Source organism: Protopterus annectens, chromosome 7.part0, assembly GCF_019279795.1.
Source record: "Protopterus annectens isolate FY-2018-M chromosome 7.part0, PAN1.0, whole genome shotgun sequence".
Lineage (NCBI taxonomy): Eukaryota > Metazoa > Chordata > Ceratodontiformes > Protopteridae > Protopterus > Protopterus annectens.
This window is the reverse complement of record NC_056739.1, coordinates 541,146,111-541,160,948: the sequence shown is the minus strand read 5'-3', so window position 1 is coordinate 541,160,948 and position 14,838 is coordinate 541,146,111.

Below are 14,838 nucleotides of genomic sequence, written 5' to 3'. Positions count from 1 at the left end.
AATTCACAGTAGACTTTCTTTTCTAATGTATTACACAAAAATACACACTAATCCTGAAAAGCCAAACTGAGTAAACTGAGCAGGCCAGAGGTAACTTACTTTCATTTACAGGTAATCTCAACCCCTTACCCAGCAACTATACCCACTTTAATGTTACACCTTACTGTGATGAAACCAATACTTTCAACATCTTAGCACAATAATCCAAGTCAATGCCAGAAATAATGATAGTCCAAGGCCCAGAATCACAGGCAGATTTCTCTTATATATGTAAAAAGTTGCTAGGATAACAGTTTCAGAAGGATATGAAGCCTAAAAAGTCAAATGTCCATCATTATGTTGTAACTGCAGTCCCTCAATGATTTGCCAGAAATCGCAAATTTTATAAGGAATAGATTAAAATATGAAACAAAATCAGGGCATTCTGTGAAATTAAAGGTATGCAATTTCACCTTTGTTATCTTAAACATTAGCTACAAGTATTCCACGTATTCCAACTTAGTTCATACAAATGCACTTCAGTTTTGCAAAGTTTAAAACAGAAAGCAACCAGGGAATAAGTTACCTTAATCAACAAACACAGCCCCTGAATCAAACGTTATAGCCACATTGTCATGCACACATCTAACTGTGATAAAAAATATACCTCTCACTTCTTTTTGAAAGAATCATGGACCAAGCCATAAAATAACAGATAAAGGTCCATAATTGTGGATTTTAACTGTTGCTTTTTACATAATTAGAAAGTTAGTAGATTAACAGTTGCTGCGCTGGCAAGCTTTTCTGAAGCATATGAAATCTAAAAAAAAAAAACATATATCTGTCTTCATTTAATGACTGCAAGCCTCACTGATAAATTAAAGAAAAATTAAGATACAGACCAAAAAATATGATTCAAAGTTGGGACTTAATGTGTAATCAGGGACAAGTTCGGTTTTGTTTCAAAAAGTCATTGGAGAATAAAAATTCCAACACGTTTCACACAAATGTACACTGGTCCTATGAAGTCAAACTTTAAACTGAGCAAATAACAAGACATCAAGTTGCTTTCATTCACAGCCAGCCCCCAACCCCCACTTATTTAGTGACTCTAATCTTCAATGACTTGCAAGACCAAAAATAAAAGGCAAATCCAGGGATAACTTCAAGTTTGTTTCACACAGATAACAGAATAAATATTGTAACTTCTTTCATACAAATGCACACTAATTCTGCAAAGCCACATTTGAAAACAAGAGGATAAAGTTATTTTCATCCACAGCTCCTCCTCCCTACACTAACGCAATGACTGTAATCCTCAAGGATTTGTTAGAAGACCACAGATTTTTATAAGACTCAGGCCAAAAGTAAAGAAAGGGGACACACTACAAAATCTTGGAAAATGTTGACTCTGTTTCACATGCAAACAGCTGCCAGATGGAATATTCAAATTTATTCAGACAAATGAACAGTCAGTCTTTCAGCAAGTTTTTTTTTTCATCCACATCCTTGCTACAACTTCCCTTATTTAGTGTTATCTCTGGTTACTTGGCAGGATTATTAAAAAAAATCCTCACTGTAATCTTTGCTTTCAAACCAGTATTCTGCAGTTCTCTGCTACACTATTTAATGTAGGATTGTTTGCTGTTCGTTGCTCTCCCGGTGCATTGTGGGAAGGGAACAGACAGAAAAGATATGGTGCATTACATAAATTTACCACTGCCCATTTGTTTATTTACTTTATAATAAATATATAAAGTACCCCAAGATGAGTAGTGTCACTGCTGAGTGCTATGCAAGCTCAAACAGTAGGAACTGTGATTACCTTGCTATCCCCAAGGCAATTACATGTTTACTGTAGTTTACATAGGTTATCCTTGCCAATATTCCTGACCTCTCTGCCTTTAAATTAGAACAATAAAGACACTGCCAGTGAATTTCTGTAGCTCTAAGAATGTTATCACAGTATTGTAATTTCAGCTGTTGCCATAACATTTTGAAAGATTATAGCATTTTTTTGGTTTAATTCTGTTTGCAGGGGTGCTGCCTTCCCTGAGCTTCCTAAATACTTTTCTTAAGTGGGATGGTGCTTAAAAATGGAGTGACCACCACCCTTACAACTGGAAACTTTGTAACAATCTGTTACTTTCCTTGTTTAAAAAAAAAAACATCATAATTGTTTCTTTCAATGCAAGCTTCCAGGGATTCAATGTAATTCCTATGGCAGTGCAGTACAGGATCTGGCAATTACAGAGAACATTAGACCTTGTTTAATGATATCACTTAATATTCTATACCAGCAGCTATGAAAGGTCCAGTTTTGTGAATAATTTCCATTGGTTTTTATACTGTTGCCCAGAAATGCCACATACTTATAACTCGTGCACTTCCTTAATCATGCTATTTCTATACATTTAAAAAATGTCATGAACCTAGAGAACATAAAAACATACCTCTCATCTGTACCATATTATGAAGAATGGTTCCCTCATTTTGAGTCTTAAGAAAGTTTGCAAATGACTAAGGTAACAGTACAGCTATAATTCAGTATCACAGTACCATTATGCAGAATAGGATATATTCACATTAATCAAAATAACTCTGTACTAAGCATGAAGAAACAGTTACTATGCTGTGAGCTTGCTAGCTGAAGTCATTAGTAACTGTTCTGTATCTGCTCCAGTTGTTCTATGTTGCACAAGGTAATGTTCTACATTCTAGCGATGGAAGGTTGGAGCTTTACTGGGAAGGCTCACCCAGACTCTGCTACAGTTTGCTGTGAAGGAGAGGTTAGTTTGCTTTTTATTTGTTGTATTCTATATTACTTTATTGTATTTTTCTATTTTGTATACTGTGATTTGTTTTCTTCATACTGTGTTTTACTCGTATTCTGCTTTAGCTGCATATTAAAACTTGAAAAGACACCACAGCTATGTCTCTTGTAAGTCAGACAGAAATTAGAACAGGTCAATTAAGGAGTCACACATAAGTTAGAAGAGGTCAGTAAAGGTTAATCAGCTGTGAACTGGGGGGTTGGAGCTAGGAATCAAACTTTCTATTTAAGGTGTAAAATAAAACATTTCAGAGCTTTACTGGAAAGGCTCACCCAGACTCTGCTACAGTTTGCTGTGAGGGAAAGGTTAGTTGCTTTTTATTTGTTGTATTCTGTATTATTTTATTACCTTTTTCTATTTTGTACACTGTGATTTGTTTTCTTTACACTATGTTTTACTTGTATTCTACTTTTAACTGGATATTAAAAATTGAAAAAGACACCACAGCTCTGTTTCTTGTGAGTCAGTCAGAAATTAGAACAAGTCAATTAAGGAGTCACACATAAGTTAGAAGAGGTCAGTTAAGTTTAGTCAGCTGTCAACTGATGGGGTAGAGCTAGGAACTAAACCTTCTATTTAAGGAGTAAAATAAAACATTTCAGAGCTTTACTGGAAAGGCTCACCCAGATTCTGCTACAGTTTGCTGTGAAGGAACAGTTAGTTGGCTTTTTATTTGTTGTAGTCTGTATTACTTTATTGCCTTTTTCTATTTTGTATACTATGATTTGTTTTCTTTACTCTGTGTTTTACTTGTATTCTGCTTTTAGCTGCATATTAAAACTTGAAAAGACACCACAGCTCTGTCTCTTGTGAGTCAGACAGTAATTAGAACAGGTCAATTAGAGAGTCACACATAAGTTAGAAGTGATCAGTTAAGGTTAATCAGTTGTGAGCTGAGGGGGTAGAGCTAGGAACTAAACCTTCTATTTAAGGGGTAAAATAAAATATTTTAGAGATTTACTGGAAAGGCTCATCCACCCTGCCACCTGGTTACTGTTGTGTTCTTAAACACCACTGTCTTTATAGTTGCCTGCTCCTTACGTTAATTTGACCATATATCTCATTTCTTCTCTGCTTTTACTGGTTGGTGTAAGTACAAAATTATCGTTTTGTGAAATCACTCCCCTTCAGCTATTTAAATTTATTGGCCATCCTACTGTATTCCATAGTACCAGAATAAAAAAGTGACCACCACCCCCTTTCAATCTAATTTGCTGTTTTAAAAATAGTGGCTCTCCACTAAAGCATAGCCTTTTAGAGAGGTAAACCTTAAGTTACCTACTTTCACATCTAACTCCTCTAGTGCAAACTGCAGTGTTTAGGATAAACCATTTTTTCATTTTTAAGCATCTATTGCAAGACCATCAGTTACTGGAGAGCCCACATTCTGCCTCTCAGTAGTCATCTTGGGATTAGTGCTTCTATTTTCTCCTGGTGAGAGAACGAGTACAGTAACACTTTTTCCTGGAGACTGCTGATCACCAGAAAGCTTAATAACTGCTTTATAGATGACAGCTTGGAATCTGTGCTTATTTTCTGATCCTGGTGAGAGTAGGAGCAGTGTGCATTGATTTCTGACTCTTTCTGGTTGGAAAGTGAGTGTCTATGCTTAATGTACCTGATTGGTTTGGTTGCTATTCGAAGCATCTACCAGGAAAAGGCTACAAGCCTGCAGACCCTTGCATCATCTGGGACAAGACTGTGGATCTCAAAACAGGCCTTGGCCTTCTTGTCTTCTTGGGATTGGTGATAACATTTTGCTTCTGGTGAGAGAAGAAGCAAAGGAGTAGTGTATCCCAACAGAGTGAAGCTGTGCTGAGTCCAGCATTAGTAGTAGCCTGGCAGTAGCCATTCATGTGACCCCCCTCTTTTTATCATTCTTAACAAGCTAATTATTTATTTTTAGTAAGTATTGCTTGATTTCTTCCTTACTTCAGAATATCTGCCTAAATACTTCATATTTCAATTTTCAGGGTCTACATATTAGTTTCCCCTCAAGTGTTTGGCAGTGCTCTGTACAGACACAAACACTTTGAGTGACTTTTTTAAAAGGATTCAGTACTTAATATATTGAGCTCATATCCAGACATGTCCAAAGGTCAGTTCCCTGTGCTTTCTCCTGTCATCCTGGTGAACTTGGGCATCCTGAGGCAATGTAGCAACTGCCTCATGTACACAGACAGCCCTCTCCTCTTACCTCCCAACACTATGACTTGTGAGAGATGCACATATATAGCCAAATTGGAAGCCAAGCACTCTCCAGCCAAGACTGGATTAGCCAGTCAAGAGGAGAAGGTTAACACCTGCACAACACCACATTCAACACATAGCCTTCCAGAACATACACCACCACAGCCCTCACATAGTAATACAAAACACATACCTACTTTTGTGGAGGCTCTCAATAAATATCTGTCCAAATAACAGAGATCTCTAAGGCAGAAAAGCAAACAACCACCACATCCCAGCACAAACCATGAGACACATAGCTCACATAAACAGTGTGCCACTCAACCAAAGCACATAAGGCAAAACAACTTTCCCAATTCACTAGTCATAGGTGATTCAATAGTAAGGCACACTGATGTCCCACTCATTTGGTTAAATAAGGAGAAAGCTACAGTCAGCTGCCTGTCGGGTGCCAGGATCCACCACATAACGCATGCACTTAGGTTACTCCACAACAGGTACAAATATGACTCTGTCATTGTCCATGTTGGTGTGAATGACCTGAGACATACCTCCCTGGACTACATGAAAAGAGATATAGAGGAGCTCTCAGATCTTGCAGCCCATGCAGGTATGACCCTAGTTCTGAGTAGCATCCTACTGTCACCCAGAGTAATACCACAGTACTAGCAGAAAATGATTGACTTCAACAATTGGCTAAGTGCTGGTGTCATTCTAAGGGGATTCAGTATCTGTCTGCTTGGGATGACATGATCGACAGACCTCGATGCTTAGCCGGAGATGGCCTGCACCTCTCACCCCATGGATTCCAGATACTGGCCAAGGTTCTTGCCACCCCTATAGTGTCTTTTTTAGGCAATGTCCTGAAGACAAAATTCCCACCATAACAGTTACAAGCAAACAAAATCTTAGGGTTAATCTACTCAACGCTAGAAGTCTAAATCTCAAGATGCACTCGCTCGAAGCACTCCTTAAAATGGAGAACGTCGACATCTGTGCAGTGATCGAGACCTGGTTCAAGGCTCCGGAGATTACCCCAGCACTACCAGGCTATAATTCATACCACACCTTTTGGCCCCTAAACCTGGACCAAAGCACTAAAGGTAGTGGTGTCTCCATATTCATAAAGGATATGTACACCTCCAGGCTAGTAGCCCAACATAACACATCAGAGATACTTCAGGTACAACTAACACTGGGTAAAACTGCAATCCCAGCTGTAGCCTGCTATAGATCTCCCACCATGTCCCAAGACTCCAACTCCACATTCCTAAACACACTGAAAAATATTAGGGTACAATTCAATACCCTTATACTGGGAGACTTTAACTACCCCTCCATTAAATGGGAAAATTACTCATGTACCAACACACTTGCTCAACGTTTTCTGGAATTCATTAATTCCAACACCCTGGACCAACTCATTCTTACCCCCACCAGGGGTAGAAACATCCTTGACCTGGTCATTACTAACATGGGCGACCGTTGCTCTAAACCAGTAATCAACTGGTCAGATCTAACCACAAGTTAATCACAATGGATATCCACATCCCACTCTCATCCCTCCTAAAGGAAACCACTGTAAAAAACTTCTCCAAAGCCAATTTTGGACTTCTAAAAACAGAGGTGGCTAACTTCACGACATCCATACAAATGGAATATAGGTGCATGACTGAATCATACACCAATGCACTATATGAGCACATACACAAGTGCATGGAACGGGCCATACCAAACAGAACCAAGACGCTGTCGTCCAAAAAAAGGAAGCCAATCTGGTGGTCCCTCACCATAAACAAACTCTACAACAGAAGGAAAAAAACTGTTGCAAAAAAGGGTGAGGTCCCAAGACTGGAAAAACTCTCTTGTCAGCCTCAGCAAAAAACTGAGATCCTCACTAAATCCTCTAAAGCTAACTACAAAAACAAAATTGCTGGAGATTCTAAAGACAGCCACAAGGCATTCTATAGTTATGTCAAGAATCTGCATGGCAGTACTCAGATCTGCTCTGAGTTACAGAAAAATGGCAATACATATACAGAACCAACTGATATTACCAACATATTGGGTGACAGGTTCAGTGCGAACTTTACCCCCCTTTCACCCCCTAAAGGGCCTATCACAATACCTGAGGAATGCCAAGTCCCTATTATCATGGCTACACAGGTAAAAAATGCACTCTCCAAAGCCAAGAATACAGCTTCCATGGGACCTGATAATATCCCTGCCTGTGTTCTATATGAATTACAAAGTGAACTGGCACCACACCTGAGTATCCTGTTCAATCACAGCCTCATTTCAGCATTTATTCCTACCGAATGGTGTTAGGCTATGGTCATCCCACTCCACAAAGAGGGAGCGACTACAGACCCTGGAAACTTCTGCCCCATTAGCCTGACAAGTCTGATATGTAAGGCTATGGAGCGCATCATCATGGACCATATAAATAAGGACAATGGGAATCTCCAAACTCTAGACCCCACACAGTTTGGATTTGTGAAAGGTATATCATGCCTGCTCAATCTGATAGACTTCTTCAAGTCTGTCACCAGAGCTGTAGATGAGGGCAAGGTAGTTCACATAGCCTACCTAGATCTTACTAAGGACTTTGACACCATCCGTCACTCAGGAGTCATAGATAGACTCACTAAACTAGGCATAAACCCCTATGTTATAAGATGGGTTGCCAACTGGCTCACTGACAGAACCCACACTGTAAAAGTAGCAGACTCCAAATCTGACTACCAACCAGTTACAAGTGGTGTTCCACAGGGATCGGTCCTAGGTCCTCTCCTGTTTGGCAACTACTTCTCTGAAGTTCAAGCCAACACAAAGAGACTCTGGCTGACCAAGTTTGCAGATGATTGCAAACGGATGGCCATTATCGATTCTCCAACTGATGTAGACATCCTACAAAAGGCCTCACTGACACCAATGACTGATGCCAGAACCATAGCCTTAAGCTCAGTGCCAAAAAGTGCACTGTCATTCCCTTTGGGAAAAATTTGGTGCCAATGAACTACCACGTAGGCCATAGTCCAGTAAACAACAAAGGTGTGATAAGAGACCTGGGGACACAGGTTGACAGCAACCTCTCCTTTGATAACCACATTGTCACTGTAGTCAGAAAGTCCTTCTATGTGGCACATTTCATTACAAAAGGTTTCTCATCCAGGAAGAAAGAGGTTATATTTGGCTGCTATTTGGGCTGGAAGCGTTTGGTTGTGTGTGTTTTTTACTTCGTTTGGTTCTACAGCATCTTTAGGTTATAATCCCTCTCTACTCATCCCTCAATTAGACCTATTATAGAATACGCCTCATTTGGTATGTACCTCACTAGACAAGTACAACAACTGGAAAGGCCAGAAAAATACCTCACTAAGAGGATCTTAGGCCTTAGACACATGCCCTATGCGGACAGACTCAAAACACTCCAGCTATACTCTGTCTCTTATCGCCTACTTAGAGGCGATCTCTGCTTGACCTACAAAGCCATGCCTGACCCAGAGCTGTTATATATGCTACACTAAAGAAATCCCAATCCGTCTGTGCCACACGCTCCAGGGACCTAAATCTCATTACCACAATAAACAGAACATGCTGGAGGGACAGGTTCCTAACCCAGAGACTTCCCATACCCTGGAACAAACTTCCTATTCACGTCAAGCAGAGCACTTCACTGACCCTCTTTAAGAGAAATCTTGACGAGTGGATGGGCAATAGGAAGTTCAACCCAGGGATCACTTCAGTGGCCTTGCTTGACAGGGGTACTGGGAACTAACTTTGGGTGGCATGATGCCAGGGAATCTTCTTGGACAAGGCTTATATAGGCTCCAGGGCCATTAGCCTAGTACACACCTATGAACCTATGACCCTATGAAGTAGTGTTCCACGTTTTGGAGATGGAAGGTTGAGTGAGGCATGTTCTACATTTTGGAGATGTAAGGTTTAGTAAGGCAGTGTTCTATATGTTTGGGAATGGAATAATGTGTGAGGTAGTGTTCTACAGTTTAGAAAAGGAAGGTTGTGTGAGGCAGTGTTCTACATTTTGGAGATGGAAGGTTGAGTGAGGCAGTGTTCTACAGGTTTGGGGATGGAAGACTGAGTGAGGTGGTGTTCTACATTCTGGAGAAGGAAGGTTGCATGAGGTAGTGTTCTATGCGTTTGGGAATGGGAATAATGTGTGAGGTAGTATTCCACATTTTGGCAATTGAAGGTTAAGAGCTAAGCTCTCATCTGCCCCTGATTTTGTAAAATGCCCATATTTTTTCCTCATATTTTTTGCCAACGCACATAAAAGATTTCCGGGTCTATATTACGTTATCGAATACTCATGTATTCGAAAACATAATAGTCGACCCCTAATTGTCAAAAATGTCAAACGTCGAACTTTTCAAAGGAGATCTCTGTACAGTGCGGAAATGGAAGTTTTCCATTGTCTGCACTGTATGGCAATCTCGGAGTTGGTATATTTAAGTAGCAGGAGTGTGGGGGTGCAGCCCCCTATGAGGGGGGTGCAGGGGGGGCTTGCCTCCCTGCTTAACGCATTTAAATGGTTTGTTTGGGTGGGTTTTTGTACTTTTTTTTGCTGTTCGACATTTGACAGTTTCGACAATTAGGGGATGACTATTATGTTTTCGAATACATGAGTATTCGATAACGTAATATAGACCCAGGATTTCCTTGTAAATCACTGAGCATTATTGTTAGTCAACAATGCCAGAAACTAGTGGCTCATCCTTATTATTCAGAAAGATGTACATTAATGCTTAGTGCAAGTCAATATGAATTTAAAAAAAATACTGTCCTTGACTTTGGGCTTTTATTTTATTTTATTTGCTAACTGGGGTAAAGCACTGACCCCCGTGGACCTTTTTTCAGACTCAAATCAGAAGATCAGTCTGGTTGAATGACTTGCTCAGAGTCACACAGTTTAACAATGCAGACTGGGGGAATCAAACCTAGGACCACTGGAAACAGTTCATTAATCCTCTGTGCCAGCTGACAGATGCTGTTCAACCCCATTTTTTGGGGGGCTTTCTCCTTGATTCATGAGGAAAGAAGTTGAGAGAGGAGTTTGCCGAATGGAATCACTTTTCTTTAAAGATGATTAACAGGCTTTTTGTTATGTTGACTAAAAATAAAACTAGAAAAAAAAGAGATCTAGTAATGTGCTAGATGATAGTTTTTCTTCAGTTGTCTTATGGCAAACATAATTATTCCCATCCCAGGTTTAATCTGTAAAGGCTGTTTATGGCCGAGGCGCTAGGAGATTTTATGGTGGAATTCTTCGCTATCTACTATTCATTGTGGAATAAATAGACTATTATTTATTGAAAAAACAAGGTGTCACTGGTTTTCTGGTACGTGGTTCATGGTATTCCCATCTATTCTTTTTCTCTCAACATTATGAAACTCAGCTGAACTCTTTTCTGTTTGTTTGCCTCTCTCCTCTCATCATTGCCTGTTTTCTCTTCACTGCTATCGAATGCCTATAACTCCTGTCCCATTACCAATTACTCCTTCTCTTCCACCTCTCTCCCAGCTCTCTCCACCATTAACATGTGTTATTCTCCTACCCATCCTGTCCTACTCTAATTACTGTATTACTGCTGCACTTAGTTACCTTAAGTCACATTTTTTCTACAACAGGCAGCCTGTTACTAGTTGTCTGTTCTTATCACACAGTATGAGATCTACTCCACTAGATTATCTGCCACATTCCTTCAATTTTCCCTGACACAGCTTGTCATGCAACTTATCTCTTTTCTGTAATTCTCTTTGTTGCTGTATTGGAAATTGTATTTTATATATTAATGTAAACAAGTTTTATTTTACAAAGAGTACCTGGACCTGATCTGAAATGGGGATTTATGCCTAGCTGGACTTTTTTTAGATAGCAAAAGCAATACATAATTAATAAAAAAAACATATTCCTGTAGCCATGCAAGCCTCCCAATATTGACATCAATCATCATTTTACTCCTTGGCACTCAGAGAAGCAGTCTGTGGAGGATAACTATGTAATGCATCTCCACCTTTCTACTCTGACCCAGTCCACATGACCCACACATCTGGCTTTACATTTGCTTCAATATGCAACTTTTTTTCACCCATTAATGTTAGATTTCACACTAAGTTAAGATATCGCATTATCGCAGGTCTGGAAACACATTTAGCCAACTGGGTATAAACAAATACCCTTGGTATTTTGATTTCCTTTTTTTTTTTTTTGTAATAAAGTTATTCAGTTGTGATTGTTACACTACTGATACATATGTTTTGCAATATGTTTTCTGCTGTACTGGACACCATGAAATTTTGGGTCCAGAGTGGCTGCCTGAATCACCCATATCATAATCCGCCACCGGCTAAACATACCTTTGAAGTCACAGGAATAAACATATACTCAATCCACTTGATTTTACCTGTGGATGACACATTTCAGTTAAGTCTGTTACAGTATTCCTACCCATACAGAAACAGTCATTAATCTGTTGTTGCATAAGCTGGTTGTATGAGGTGCTGTCTGTACTTCGTCCAGTGACACAGAAGGCTGGGATGCATAACATTGCAAGCACTGTCACATTCAATGGATCCCAACACACGGTGCTGTCCCTAGTATTGCTTCCATTGTACACCACAAGCCATGGTATTCAAAATTTTAAGAACCATGGTTCAGCACATCTGTTTTTACATATTTTTGAATCAGTCCACCATTTTTGGTTTCTTTATTTGCAGAATCTATATGGCTCAATTTCATGGTGTTCATCATATGCATGTCATTATGCAACAGCTGTTGCTGTTTTTACCATTGTGCAGCTGTGCCTTCTATGTTTTCAAATCACTCATACCCAGAACAATGAAGCTAATAATGCCAATTACTGCTGCACAATGCCCTGTGAATCCTTGCCAATGCTTTATTTCCTTAGGATGGAGAGTGTAGATACTCTGTGCCTTCTGTATCTAGTAATTAATTAGCAAAAACATTTACTTGTTATACTTAAAAATGTGTGTGTGTGTGTGTGTGTGTGTGTGTGTGTGTGTGTGTGTGTGTGTGTGTGTGTGTGTGTGTGTGTCCAATGTCATGTCAGAAATAGCCCCTCCAAGCAGTATGACAAAGATTCGGATTATCAATCATTTGGTCTCCAGGAGCACAGTAGGAGAGCATAAAATGTGTTCTGTCTGGGTTTTGGAACATCTTATATTAACAGTAGGATTAACTGCCTTCCAAAAAAATGAATATATAAACTCCAAATGACCATGGGGAAAATGCTTATACACTAAATAAAAATATAAAAAATACGATAGTCAAAATTTTTTGAATAGAAAACAAATTAAGTGGCATATTTGTTTAGGAGCCTTCTTATGTGAAGGTTTCAACTAGTTATTGATTACAAAACTTGAATTAAGAAATAGATGGTTCTGGTAATTTAATATTTTAACACTTTCAGTGTTGTAAATTAAATATGTTATTATTGAGTAAAGTTTATTAGATTAAAAAAAATTGTCAAATGATGTGGCCAAGTGTATTTCAAGTTTTATTTGATGCTTTGTTGTTTAGCCTGAGGAAGCACTATCATGCTTAAGGGAAAAAGGTGTTTACTGCATTGATAATTAAAAGTTTGTTTGGAGCTAGTCCTAATTTACATCTATATCTACATCTAGCTAAATATATATATATATATATATATATATATATATATATATATATATATATATATATATATATATATATATATATATATATATATATATATATATATATATATATATATATCTATACATGTAATACATATATCTGTGTGTGTGTGTGTGTGCATGTGTGTAAAACTCAATTCTTAAACATCAAAATGCACAAACCTTGATCATAACATACACAAAAGAAAAAGAAAACAACAACAATGGAATGAGCAAACCCTGCTAACATACCCACAGACTCACTCACAAAACCAAAAGTTCAAGCAGAACAACCCAGAAGTAGTCACAGAAAAGCACAACCAGATCTGCAAAAAAATGCCCTAATGTGGGGGGTGATACCAGCCATACAGACCAATGTGGATACTTTCCCCTCAAATGCCCTTATTTATATACATACAAACTCAAAGAATGCAGAACTGCAATGAACAAGAAATTAGGCTAAGTCAGCAAAAGTCATTCTTGAGCATAAGTCAATCATCAAAAAATTGATCAAATTTGTAGCTTCACTTCAGGGTCAATTATTTGAGTTTTTAACTAAACATACTGCACCTATATTACATATATGTCTGTATATATATATATATATATATATATATATATATATATATATATATATATATATATATAGATTCACTTCATAACACTGAAAGCTCAAAACACTGAAACTCAAAACACTGAAACCAAAACACTGAAACTTCAAGATCTTTAAACTCAAAACACTGAAAAATACATATAGATATGCTGAGTTTAAACAACATAAATCATAGCACTTTCCACCAAGTGCGCCCCCCACACCCCCTGCTACTTATATATATCAACTCCAAGATTGCACTTCACTACACTAAGTGCAATCTTGGAGTTGATATATTTAAGTAGCTTACACTTGGTGGAAAGTGTTATGATTTATGTTGTTTAAACTCAGTATATGTATGATATGTGTTTTCAATGTTTTGATTTTCAGTGTTCTGAGTTTTCAGTTTTGAAGTTTCAGTGTTTTGGTCTTCTATAGTATGAAGTTTTCTCATTTTCAGTGCTTTGAGTTTTCAGTGTTATGAAGTGAATATATATATATATATATATATATATATATATATATATACACACACACACACACACACACACACACACACACACACACACACACAATATATACATAGAAAGAGGGTTTGAGGGGTCCCTATGAGATTATCGAAGTTTCAAAACTTCAAAAGTCATATCATCAGGACCATATGATTGAAGTTTTGAAACTCTGAATATTTTTAATGGATATTATGGTTGAAATGGGAAAGTGACCCTTTTCTGCAAAGTACTGAAATCTCAGAGTTAGTATATTTAATTAGCAGGGGATGTGGAGGGTGCAGCCACCCAAATGTGGGGTGCAGGGGGAAAACATTAAAACAGAATTTATTATTATTATTATTATTTTTTAAATGTTCAAAGTTCCGATACTTCTATCATATGATCTTAGCCATATGAATTTCGAAGTTTCGAAACTGTGATAATGTGACATAGATCCATATATAGATATAGATACACAAGTTAACTAATTTATTCTTTGTAAGGTACTTTAATAGTTATCTGTAATATATCGACAGTGACAGCCTACATCACCATAGCAACTTGAAAAATGTTCTAAAGCAGCCCATGAAAATGAAAGAGTGAGAGTGTGTGTATCTTATGTATAAAGTTCAATCAGTGCTCAATACTGATTAAAAGAAGAGTGCAGTAAATTTTTGTCAAATAGTGTGTGTGTGTGTGTGTGTGTGTGTGTGTGTGTGTGTGTGTGTGTGCACACATCTATGTGTCTGTGTGGGGGAAGTTTGCACTTGAGTGATATGAAAGACAAGATATTTTCAACTGTCAAGTAGAACAAAAGCACACATCCCCAAAAAATAGATACAAAAATGTATTTCAGTATATCAGTAGGAATTGTTCATACTTTGATAGCTTTTTCTCAGTAGTTGTACTAAGCCATAAATGTGCTCTTAGTGGACTAAAGTATGATTTGGACTGAAGAATGATTTGTGTCAACAGTGCATTCATTATTAAAAAAGAAAATGTGCCTTAAAGTTGAAAGTGAAAGATAACAGATACTGTCACAAACAGGAAATGCTTAATGGTGCTGTGCTGATTT